The sequence below is a fragment of the Neophocaena asiaeorientalis genome, unplaced genomic scaffold (genome assembly GCF_003031525.2).
Source record: "Neophocaena asiaeorientalis asiaeorientalis breed wild unplaced genomic scaffold, Neophocaena_asiaeorientalis_V1.1 scaffold118, whole genome shotgun sequence".
NCBI lineage: Eukaryota > Metazoa > Chordata > Mammalia > Artiodactyla > Phocoenidae > Neophocaena > Neophocaena asiaeorientalis.
The window spans coordinates 3,611,197-3,624,059 of NW_020175528.1; positions in this window are offsets into that span (position 1 = coordinate 3,611,197).

Consider the following 12,863-nt stretch of genomic DNA (forward strand, 5'->3'; position numbering starts at 1 on the left):
GACACTGGCGTTTAGTGGGCTGGAAGCAGTGTTGCTGAATATTCTGTTGTGCACAGGACTGTCCCAGGTAATGAAGCATGGTCCTGTTCCAAATGCCAACAGTGGTTCCTTTGAGAAATACTGAGCTAAATTAAGCCAAAGAGAATTATGTACTTACTGACTCAGAACCAGCGATAAAGCTGCCTGATAATGATACTCCATAAATGTTAGGTGATAACGATATCACCACCATTTAAGGCGGTGATGAATTTAAAGTTTGCATGTTTCTATAGCTACATTCTGCTGCTTTAGGTCAGGTGTAGAAAAGATGGCTGATTGGATGATGGGTAAAGGATAGGGAAAAAGTAGCAGTCAGGAATTCTTGAATCCTATATTTCTAAGATGGTGCAGTTGTTCTCAGTCAAGGGCTAAGGAAGTTGTGTGGATTGAAGGTGAACACGTTAAGGCGATGAAAAAGTCTAGGATATCAGATAGGTTCCCAGCGTGGACACTCAAATCATGGATAATGGTGGTCTAGGCCATGGTCGTTGATCTGGGCGCTCAAATCTTGCACTTATCCCTGGTGATTGAAATTGACACTGTCCTCTTCTACAACTTGCTTAGTCTCTTCATGTCCCAGTGCACAAGCTAGCTCATTACTGCAACTCTATGTTCATGCCTGTGGAAGCTTCTGTTCCAGCTTACACCGATGCCTCCTTTCTTTGAGGACAAATAAAACACAGTATTTTGTATTGGCTTTAAAATATTTGATGTGTCATTCTGGTCTATATTCCAATTTAACTCTAATCTCGGAAACAATTAAACCAGACTTTTCACTTCTCATTTCCTGCACGGAAAGTAATGAATGAAATATTTCTGGAGTGACTGAACTACACCATTGCTGAGGTAGAGGTGGAGCAGTGTCGTGTTAAAGGCCCCCAAGAAACCAATCAGCAGTCTTTTCCAGATTGGGCACTGTGTGTGCTTTGCCTGTGGCTGGTGACACACACACACACACACACACACACACACACACACGTGTGCGCGCGCATGCGTTGTCAACAGTATTTATCAGGTGCCAGTGTTTTTTTCTATGCACATGCTTCTATCACGCCTCTGTTGTGGTGACTGTGGCCTTTTGGCGGCCTGGCATCCAACCGCTGATTTTCTTTTGGGAATCCGTGCGTCCTGCTCTTTTGATGCATGTGGTTCTGCTGGGGCTAACTCCACCCTAAACACTAGTGTTTGCCATGGCGGAAGTCTGACTTCCCAGGACACAGTGATCGGTTAAGTGTTGAACACGTGACCCAATTAGAGCCAATGAGATACCTTGAGATTCTTGCTGAGATTTCTGGGATAAGCGGGCACTCTTATTAAGAGGAGAAGAAATATGGACTGGTAACCACATTGCCTCCAAGAGAAAAGAGCCAAACCACAGGAAGCAGAGCGAAAAGACTGAGAGAGAGAAACCAGGTACTGGTGGAGAAAGAGAAACTAGGTATTCATGATGTCATTTTAGCCCTGCATCAAACCAGATTTGAGGTCATCTCACCCGAGCTTTACAATTCTAGGAGCCAGTTACATTCCCTTTTCACTTGAACCACTTTGGATGGGTGTTTCTTGCTTGCGATGCAAAGAATCCAAACGACGGCTGAATTTTCCCAGAGTGTTTTAAGCTGTCTCTCTTATGACACCAACTTCTCAAAGGCAGGGCCCCTGTCTTATCTTTGTATTTCTAGGAGAAGGCACAGTGCCTGGGGCCTGGAATGCCTCCAAACCATGTTTATTTAATTGTGAAGGGAAGTGGGGTCCTCAGGACGGTTGCATCAGCCCCTCTCTATCCTGCCAGATCGGAATCTGCATTTTAATAGGCTCCCAGGTGATCGATGTTCACATTCAAGTTTGTGGCCGACCTATAGGCAATTTCGCTTTGCTAACATTCAGCCTGGAGTGGTTCTGTACGAGGAGCTCCATCGCAGTTCAGTAATTCTGGCTGCATGCCAGGCATCTTGCTCACGTCCATAAATGTATAGATGAAGATGCTCAGAAAGACAGGAGCAGCATGCGTAGCTGGTCCAGTCCCATGGAGTGAGGGATGTGAAAGGGCCCCATGGCTTCACCATGGATACCTGGATCCCTCCCTGCACCGCATCCTAGCCACCTGTCAAAGGACCAAACATTTGTTTACTTATGAATATGTTAACAACCCACTAGATTTTTCTTGATTTCGAGAGCCTGAAGAAAGCTAATTGAAACCTGAATTCTGTCACAGTCTAGGGAATACTACACGTTAAAATGAATTCCGGGCTTCCATCCTGCAGCATCTTAGCCATGTGGCTGACTCCAGAATTTGATTTTGACTCTCTTTGAGTGTGCATTTTTAGAAGGACCAAAGGCAAACAAGCATTGTATAAATAACAGAAAAAATGACGGATATTCTCATTTCTTAGCATGTTTTCAGTTGATAAGAAAACTTGACATAACAGACCCTCTATAGTTGCTGGTTAAAAATGACAATGTCAATCTTGTTCTATTTTTCTGATTTCTGCTCACCTCAGTTAATAAGAGTATATTTCTACCATAAGACCCTTACACCCAATCATAACATGAGTCTCGAGTAAATTTAGAGTCTCATCTAAGGGTCATATATGCATGCTTTACACATATGTACATGTAATGTAAATAATGTGCATCACTTTTGATTAACACAGGGCAGAAAGAATGAGTCATTTCTTTTCCGTAACTTAAGAATTTGTTTAAAAATGGCTGGTTGGAGACTTCAAGCTGGGGGTAGGCGAGGAACACAGTCATATGCTTCCTGGCTGCAGTTTGCTCTCCAGGACGAGGAAGTGATGACTGACTCAGCATTATCCCCAGGGGAGACGTGGTCCTGGCATCGCCATTGGCAGTTGCTCTTCAGAAATAACTTCAGACTTTTGGCTTTCGTTGCTCAGTGTAGAGTTGAGAGTCAGCTGTGGATCAGTTATCTGGGCTGCCGTGATGTGGTGATGTCTGAGGCTAATATCTAAGGACTTCCAGGAGTTCCTAATGGCCTAGAGATGACGCCCTAACCACTCTGATGAGAGCTGCCCAGCGTGGTAACTTACATTTTAATATCCAGCATGTTACTCATCCTTCGTTTCTTTGTGGCAGGTTAAGTACCTTCATTTCCACAATGTTTGCCGGCCAACATTGTTTACAGCTCCAATAAATGGTAGAGAGCAAAGACACCACAGCCTAAACACGACACACTGCGGAGCACACTCAACCGGCCGTAGCCTGGAGGAACACTTATGGGGTAAGAGCTCAGGACAGTTGGCCACACCAGCTCTGATTGCTAAGGCTGAAGCCTCAGAGTGTGGGGAAAATCAAGATCGTGGCAATAGATGGTTATGTATACATTATATCCTTTTATCTATATAGATACATACATGTATATGTTTGTGTGTATACATGTATTTTAAAGGAAGCCATTTTAGGGACAGACAGCACTTTAACATAACAGAGCTGAGCAAAGAGGGGGAAAACACCCCCCTTGGGCTTGAGTGCACCTCCCAGGTGGTACCTAACCTAACAGCTTAGGGCCTGAGTGTACCTATCAGCCAGCTGGTGCCGGCAATGCCTTCTTCCTATAGGAGAGGTACCAGCCCTTTTAGATTTGCCCAACTGGTGGTTGGTTGGTTCACTTTTCAAAAGCAACTTTATACTGACAGTGAATGGGTAGAAAAGATCCTCCTGCCTCTGACCTTCAGAGGATGATAATAATTTGCTGACCTCAACTGAGTGTACTGTTCTGGCCACTGTGCTATGCATACATGTCATCCACCCAGTGAGCCTCTAAGGTAGCCACTTCTCTTAGCCCCATTCACAGACAAGGCTCAGAGATACAGTAACCTGACCGTGGTCACACAGCCAGTAACCGGGAGAGCCGGCAGTCTCAGCCCACAGTCCAAGATCTTACCATGCAACTCTTTTTCCCAGTTAAAGAGTTTGTAGTTGTTCTCATTTCAGACCGACATAACTACCTTCTAAGTTGAAAACCTAGAGTAGACCTAATGATCTGCCACAAATAGGAAAACATCACACAACTCCTTCTTTACGTGTGGGTAATTATGGAGGGATCTTTGTTTTTGGCTTTTTCAGGCTTTCTTTTCTTTTCTTTTTTTTTTTTTTTAAAGAAAACTTCAAGTTGTTTATCCAGAGACCCAATTAGGATCTACTTTCCTATTTGAATCATCATCATCCCTATTTTGAATCAAATGAACAGTTTGCATGGAAATGTCCTATCTGGATGCAAGAGGAAAGCAATTATTTCTGTTTTGGTGCCATTTAGAATCAGCTGACAAGGAATGATGTAGGAGGACTTATTTACGTGTTTTCTTAATCAGAGGTGTGAGCAGGGGACTTCAGTGACCCCATTGTAAATAAAGATGCACAGTGAAAACTTAGTCACAGGTGGATGTTGGCTTTTTAGAGATTGAGTCCTCAAGTCATTATGAAAATATCCGGTGACGTTCTGAGCAGGTTGAAAAAAATATTGCCAAACCTGTCATCTTCCACAGCATTATGTACTTAAAAATAAGGATAAAGACATTGCCTGTGTGTGACAACTGTTACTGTTTCATGTCATAGCTCTGTGTTCACCGACGGGAGACGGCCATGGAGCACAGATTTGGTTATCCAAATCGCTCTGGCCTGTTGAACAACCAGTAAGAGGCAAGAAGGTAGGGAGATTTTTATTTTTTTTCAGCACGCGGGCCTCTCACTGTTGTGGCCTCTCCCGTTGCGGAGCACAGGCTCCGGACGTGCAGGCTCAGCGGCCATGGCTCACGGGCCCAGCCGCTCCGCGGCATGTGGGATCTTCCCGGACCAGGGCACGAACCCGTGTCCCCTGCATCGGCAGGCGGACTCTCAACCACTGCGCCACCAGGGAAGCCCAGTAGGGAGATTTTGATTAAGAGTGGTGTTATGGGCTGGTGACATCACAGACTAGTATGGGCTAAGGACCCAGACTGATGTATGGGCTTATTAACTTCCTTGAGAAAGAGTTCTTGGGTTTTCCTTAACTTTCCTTGAGTATTCAAAGAAAACATTGTATCTTTGGCTTCTTTACCCAGGTGGGAGGTGTCTGATGAGAAGACATTGTCATTGACCAGCTGGGGACCATTCTGATCCCTGTTTTGTTATTGATCTTCTATCATCAGCAAGAAAATTAAAGGAGATGAAAATTCTGCTGCAGCCCGATGTTTAGAGGGCTTGATGTCTAATACTGAAAGAACTCTTCCTCACAAGAAAAAAAGGCAAGCCCTCCATTGACAGACTCATGTTCAAAACTCTGATTTGGGGGTGAGGGAAACGGCGCTCAGTGAGGAAAGGACAGTGAGCCGGGGTTCTAAGCCCGGTAGTAGAAGGAGAGTCAGGATTAGGTTTAAGATTAGGTTTCCTTCACTACAGCACCCTTAGCAATCGGTAACCTTCTTTATTTTTTTTTGAATACATAATTGCACGAAGGAGGAGACAGAGCAGAAGCACATTGTTCCTATTCCCAAAGCTAAAGCTAGAAACAGAAAACAGTGTTGAATCCACAATCCAAAATTTTGACTGGAGGATGTTGCTAGCTGTGTTCTTCTAGGACTTTCCTTTGGTTTCCCAGAAACCCGCAATCCCTACTCTGTTCAGAGAGATGCCCCAGACCAAGGGATGACCAGGCTTCCAATTTCCTTCTCTGTCTTGCTTCCAAAGTAGTGATTAAAGGTAGATGGCTGGGAGGAGTGAATGAAGGACCCTCCAGTGAAACCTTTAAGACACTCACAAATGGTAAGTTTTTATTCTTCCATCTGAGCTTATTATTTTTCTCTCTTCCCCTTTGTTGAAACTTGGACAGCAAACAGCCTAGAACTGTTGATATATCCTTCGCTCTCCTACCTCAAACAAAGCAAAACAAATATTGAATCCACACACATGTATTTAAGACACTGATTTGGGACTCATGGAAATGGTATCAAGCAAGGACGTTTAGAGTTTTGGTTGAAACGCCCTTTCTCCTTGGCTCATACAGTTTTGTGTACAGCTTGCAGGGCACCGAAGGAATTAATCTGGAAAAAAAAAACAGTCAAAGGCTTTTAACATGAAACAGGCTTTTCATGTTCATAAGCCATCTGTGCTGTGACCTCAACCAGCAGAGTCCTGATGTTGCCACCCGAATGCTCCTTGCCCAGGAAGCGAGCCTGTGCTGTCCTGAGCTAGAGACGGTCCCCAGTCTGGCTGATTTCACGGAGGGAGGCATTGGTGATGGGGCTCTGTCGTCCTCCAGGTCAGCCGGATGGAAACAGGAGTCGGGAGCAGGACAAACATTCCCAGGGTCCTGCGGGGCCCACAGCATCTGGATTCCTTTCTTTCTTAAGCAGTGGGTCTGATTTCACTGGTATCTTCTCTACTACCTGCCTGGGCCCAGGGTGGTTATGTTCATGCCAAGAATATTCTTCCACTGGGCAAAGCAACAGTGACTTGGAAATTCAAATACAGATTCTCAAAAGTATATATACTTAATAATTCAGCAGAAATTTAAAGCATTGTAGTGTGCAAGGGACACAGACAAGCATATTCTCTGCCCTCTTGGAGTGTACATTGTAGTAGGAGAGACAGACTAATACAGTTTAGGTACAGTGTGACAAGTGCCACTGTAGGACAAGTTCAGGGACAGTGAAAGACTTGCACGGAGGGAGGAGGACCTAATCTCTACTGGGTGGTGATGGGGGTGCTAGAAGTCTTCCAAGAGGAAGTGACGTCTCTTCAGGGGTCTGAAGGGTGAAACAGGATTTTCTAAAAGGTGTGGGGTTGAGGCCAGGCCAGGGCACCAGGCAGACTGAACAGTGGGTGCAAAGGCCTGGGAGAAGTGGAGTGGTGCTGGCGTCTAGAGTGGGAGAGATGAAGCTGGAGAGATTGGAAGTCCGGCTAGTGGCTTCCGAATAGCATCATCCTCTTCATCTACAGTAATAGAACCACCAAATGCTAGCAGGGCATATGGCTGCCCAGAATAAAGACTACATTTCCCAGCCTCCCTTGCAACTGGATGTTGCCCATGTCTAAGTTCTGGCCAGTGAGATGGAAACAGAAGTGAGTGTATATCCTGTTGGCTGTGCCCTTAAAGAGTGCATCCTTCCTCCTGCCCTTTCCTGCTTCCTGTGGGCAGGAATGTGAATGAGGTCATGAGACTTCTGGGAACGGCCCTGACCCAAGGGTCCTGTTCCTGGAAGCATCTTACAGTTATGGGCCGCTCATACTCAGATGACTATGTGAGAGAAGAATAAACTTCTCTCTTATTTAAGTTACTGGTCTCTTGGGTCTCTGTGACAACAGCTGTATTTCTGTTCAAAATAATTCCAGAGGGAAGCTGTGCCAGATGTTTCTTTCTTCCATTTGAGTAGCATGCCTTATTGAGTATCTGCTCTGTGGAGGGACCATGTAAAGCTGGAGTTACTGAGGTCACCACGCTGGACAGAGTGCCCACTCCCATGGAACTAGACTCTAGTGAGGCTGTTTGTAAGGCTTGGCAAGCAGAATCGTAATAATGATGATGATGGAAAGGAGTATGATGGTTAGAGCAGCTAACATTCGTCAAGAGTTTTCTCTGTGCCAGACACCATGCTAAGTGCTTTTCATGTTATGTTATGTAACCCTCACAACGGCCCTATGACCTACCTGCTATTATGGCCCCATTTTGTAGATGGAGAATGAAGAGGTTAAGTACCTTGTTCAAAGCCCCATTAAGGAGTTTGTTCTCTATTTGGAGAGCAGTTGGAAACAGGGTGAGGTCTGAAACATACGTGGGTGTAAATAGGGGTGGCCAAAGGTGTGGGTTCGGGTTAATAGGTTAATGCAGGATTTAGGCTTGATCTAGACCTTGCTCTTTCAGGTCACTGCTGCCTCCTGTTGGTGGCTGACTCCTTAGCTCTCTGCCAGACCACACAGTTTAGTCTCTACAAAGCTAGTTGCCCCCTGCTTACCAGCTCCAACCACAACCCCAATGGGAACCATTATAAACATTTTATCTTTTAATGCTTAATTTTGAAATAGTTTCAGACTTACAAAATGTCACAAGAATAGTACAAAGAATTTTCTTATCCCTTTCACTCAGATTCCCCAAATGTTAATATTTCACATAGCTACAGTAAAATGATAAAAACCAGAAAATTAACATTGATGCCATACTGTTATGTAATCTAGAGACCATATTCACATTTCTCCAATTGTCCATCTAATGTGCCTTTTCTGTTCCAGGATCCAATCCGGGATAGCGTGTTGCATTTAGTTGTTATGCCTCCTAGTTTCCTTTAATTTGTGACAGCTTTCTCCTTAGTCTTTGTCATTCATGACGTGGACCTTTCGTGGAGAGTACTGGCCAGCTACTCTGTGGAATGTTCCTTAATTGGATTTGTCCAGGTTTCATGATGACTGAATTCAGGTTATGCGTTTTTGACAAGAACATCACAGAAGTGGTATTGTGTCCTTCTCGTGCAAGGTATCAGGAGGCACTTGAGATTGATTTGTTCCATAACTGGGGATATTAACTTTGAAAACTTGGTTCAGGTGGTGTCGGACAAATTTCTCCTTTGGGATGTTACTATTTCCCCCTCTGTAACTAGTAGATATTTTAGGGGGAGATACTCTGAGACCATGTAAACATCCTGTTTCTCATACTCGTGCCTATTAATTTTAGCACCCATTGATAACTCTTGTCAGAAACAATTATTACTGTGGTATTTGTCAAATTCTCTACTGTCAGCATTCTTTCTATATTTATTAGTTAGAATTCTACTGCAAGAAAGAGCTTTCCCTTCATTCTCATTTATTTGTTTATTCTCAATTGTTTATTTATATCTGTATAGATTAATGGCTTTTATTTTACTCTATGGGCAATTATCTATTACTATCTTTATTTATTTTATTGCTGAAATTGTTCCAGATTTGGCCACTTGGATCCTGTGTCATTTTGACATATCTCTATCATTTTTTGAGCATTTCTTACTCTTTGGCACCATAAGATGGTCCAGGTTCATCTTCTTTTCTTTCCCTGTCCTGGAATCAGCCATTTCTCCAAGAAGCCATGATTTCTTTTATTGGAGAATGGTGTTTAGAAATTAAAATCTGAGGGCTTCCCTGGTGGCGCAGTGGTTGGGAGTCCGCCTGCCAATGCAGGGGACACGGGTTCGTGCCCTGGTCCGGGAAGATCCCACATGCTGCGGAGCGGCTGGGCCCGTGAGCCATGGCCGCTGAGCCTGCGCGTCCGGAGCCTGTGCTCTGCAATGGGAGAGGCCACAACAGTGAGAGGCCCGCGTACCGAAAAAAAAAAAAAAAAAAATCTGAGTGCTAGATCTGGTCATCAACTAGAACAAGTGTAAGCCTCTATACAAGGGGGCATGGTTGCATGTTGCCACTTTTCATTCTTTTCAACTTAGTTTTATGGCCTGTGAGATATTGGGATAAAAGCCACTGTTCTAATAGTCACAGAAGTATCAGTGTGCGTATTTATGTTTATTTACTATCTTTTGACAAATATTTATTGAATATTTACTGTTCTAACGATTCATCTTTTTACCTGTGAGCATCAAAATTTATTGCTACTAGAGCTGAAAAGCAAATAGATTATGGATAATCTAACTCTGATTATATACATGTATGTGTTGGTGTGAATAGACTAGATCTATTTAATGCCTTATCCCCTGGTTAACTCAGCCCATTTGCTCAAGCTACTGGCCAATTTAGTAGAGCAAAAGTCAGCTTGGCTAATTGTTTGGCATAGTTAGATCCTAATTAGCTAACTACATTTTTCATTTTTTAAATAATTGTGCTGTTGTGTAGAGACAGCTTTAGTTCGAAATTCAATTTCCCAGTTTGTAATACCTTTGCCAAGATGGTCAAATCAGCATAGCTAAATGGCTGCCCAGAATAAAGACTACATTTCCCAGCCTCCCTTGCAACTGGATGTTGCCCATGTCTAAGTTCTGGTCAGTGAGATGGAAACAGAAGTGAGCATAGCTATCAAATCAGCATAGCTAATACTCCTTCTCCTGATGGATATCGTAGTTATGTGCATAGTCAACAGGTAATTTATGAACTCTAAGGCCAAATTTCCCAGTGCAAAAGCTAATGCTGATCTGTTTTGGTGAAGGATATCTCTATTTCATTTTCGATGGATTCCTAAGCAAATTCACTCTATAGATCAAACAGGAGTGCAGTGAGGAAACCCTTGGAACACGGTTCAGTCATGCTGATTTAGCCAACAATTTCCCACATGGGTAATGCAGTTAGAGCAATCATATAAATCGAAACACCTAATTCTTCTTATCCAGAAAGTCAAAGTCTTTTCTACATTGTATTTGATGTATTTGGTGGCACATAATAGATTAAGAAGGAAAAATACACAATTTCAAAAGAGAAGTTAGGACGAATTATATTCCTATAAAAAGACTTTGTTGTGTTGCTGTTGTCCAGAGCTAGTTCCCCAAAAGATGAGTAGTTCCTGATATGATCAAACCCAGGTTGTGATTATAAAAGTAGTTGCTGTTCAAGAGATACATCTGAATAGGTCGTATACCAGACTCGACCATGGCATCATTCTTCCAAAGAGAAGGACACCCCCCATAGCCTTGGAAAGATCACCCAGATATCTCTATTACTTCCTGTGTGCCTCACAGGACTATTTCAACAGAACAGTGCCTTCTTATGGGTAGTTCTTCCCTTAAAGTTGTATTTTGAAAAAATAAGGTCCATTCAAGTCTTCCATCTTAGCCTTTTGAGACACACTGTGATACCATTTTGAAGCCACTTGGGAGCATCATTTCTTCATTCAGAGCTCCTGATGGAGGGAAAGTCAACTTCTCTCACCCCAGCACAGAGACTCCTCTTCCAGTTGGCTACTGCTCCAATGGATAGTCCTCAACTCCAATTCTCCTTCGTAGATTACCCCCAAGGGCAGGTGTTGCTGCCATCATGAGAACCGTGGGGAAGAGGAAAACGCGAGACTGACCCGAATCAACCAATTTGGCCACAGAATATGTTATCCCTCAGTATTTTTTAAAAACCTAACAAACAACCTGGTGTTTGTTAAACACCTTCTCAGAACCACCCCCCAGTCCCACATACATTTTGAGTCCATGTGTCGTTTCTGTTGGTAATTGCCCCTAGAAGGTTCAGAGGGGGTTCTGCAAACCAGTTCTTGCGCCTTGAAAACAGCACTTATGTTCTCCTACTCTCCTGGGATTCTGTGCCTTTATGATTCTTTAACATTATATTCACTTCTTCAAAAAGGTGCTCATTTTCTGTGTCAGAAACATGCGCATGTTCTACCCTGGAGAGCTAGGCCATCTGTTCAAGAAATGCTGCAGTGAGAATATCTGACATGACATGGACCCGTTTTGATGGTGAAAGGAAAGGAACATGGCACAGACTCACCCCAGGGCCTTTGCACTTGTGGTACCTTCTGCCCAGAATGTTGTTTCCTGAGATCTTTTCATGGCTGTTCCTCTCTGGCCATTCAGGTCTCAGCTTAAATATACCGTCCCTAGAGAAGCTTCCCTGACCACACAGGCACTCTCTTTCCTGTCCCAGTTTTATTCTCTTCATAGCACTCATCATGACCTGATATTATTTTGTTGGTTGATTTGTTTACTCGACACTTGGGGGCCTAGACTAGGAAGCCCTTGGGAGCCGGGACCTTGTCTGTTTTGGTCGTGAGCATATCCCCCTGGTTTAGAATAGGAACGGTGAAAACTTACCACATGTTCACGATGCTTGTGTCAATTTGTACATAGAACCGTCAACTTTACCTGGAAGAAACAAGTATGTACCTCTTTCATTTGTATGCTGTGGTCTCAGGTACATCCCAAATTGTAAATCCACATGCCCCTGTAAGCTGCCTGTCTTTTGGAATTTTATTATTATGATCACCCTCTTTGTAAGAGATTAGAAAGGATGGATTTTGGTGGCAAGTGAAGGGTCATTTGCCTCTTACTTACTTCCAAGCCTTCTTCCCTAGCTGAACATTACATAAATTAAGCAGTTGCAGTGTCCAGGCCAGCAAGCTGTCAGCTGCGTGCCAAGTGTACTTCACACTGTAAGTCAGTTCATAATGCAGGGGTGCCGATAGGATTTGCTTTACTCTGGCATCCGGGTCTGGCTGTGGCTTCTCAGGGGCAGAGGAGAATCTGTGCCACTGCCCACCTCCCGGAGTAAGCCAGCTCTGAGCCCTGCCATCTGATGTCTCTCTCCTAGCTCGTCTCTCTTCATCCCAATTAATATCACGAAAGGGCAATGTTTATGTAAAACCACATGCCAAGCGGCCTTTCGCTCCTAATTTAAACTATTAAAATGCCATTAAGAATTGCACAGCACATTTCAGCACTGTTTTCCTTCATTATTTCTTGTTGAAGAACAGCCACGTGGAAAGGAATGCGTTTTGTTTCTGTGCAAAGTGGAGCTCGTTTTTTTCAGGATGGTTTATGGTACCCACTGGTGGAATTTATATCCCCAAATCCAAGCCCCCGCTACCCAGAGATGGAGTTAGTAGATACACTTTCTGTCAGTGAAACTCAGGCCAATCAATACGAACATACCAGGGCATTTCTTTTAAACATTTGGCTGAATAAATCATCGTGGTCACCACGCCGGAGACAGCCTTCATTTCATCTGTGGAACGTTTTGGAGCCTGTGAAATTTCTTTTCTCTTTGCTTGCTTCTTTTCGATAAAGCATCAGCCTTTACTGTACCATGGCAAATGCCTCATCAGAGGTTACACCTGCTGCTCCGATGCAAAGCTGGTTATCCAAAGACCAGTGCGTATGTCACGGGAAACCCTTCATGAATATATAGTCTACCCGCAGGGC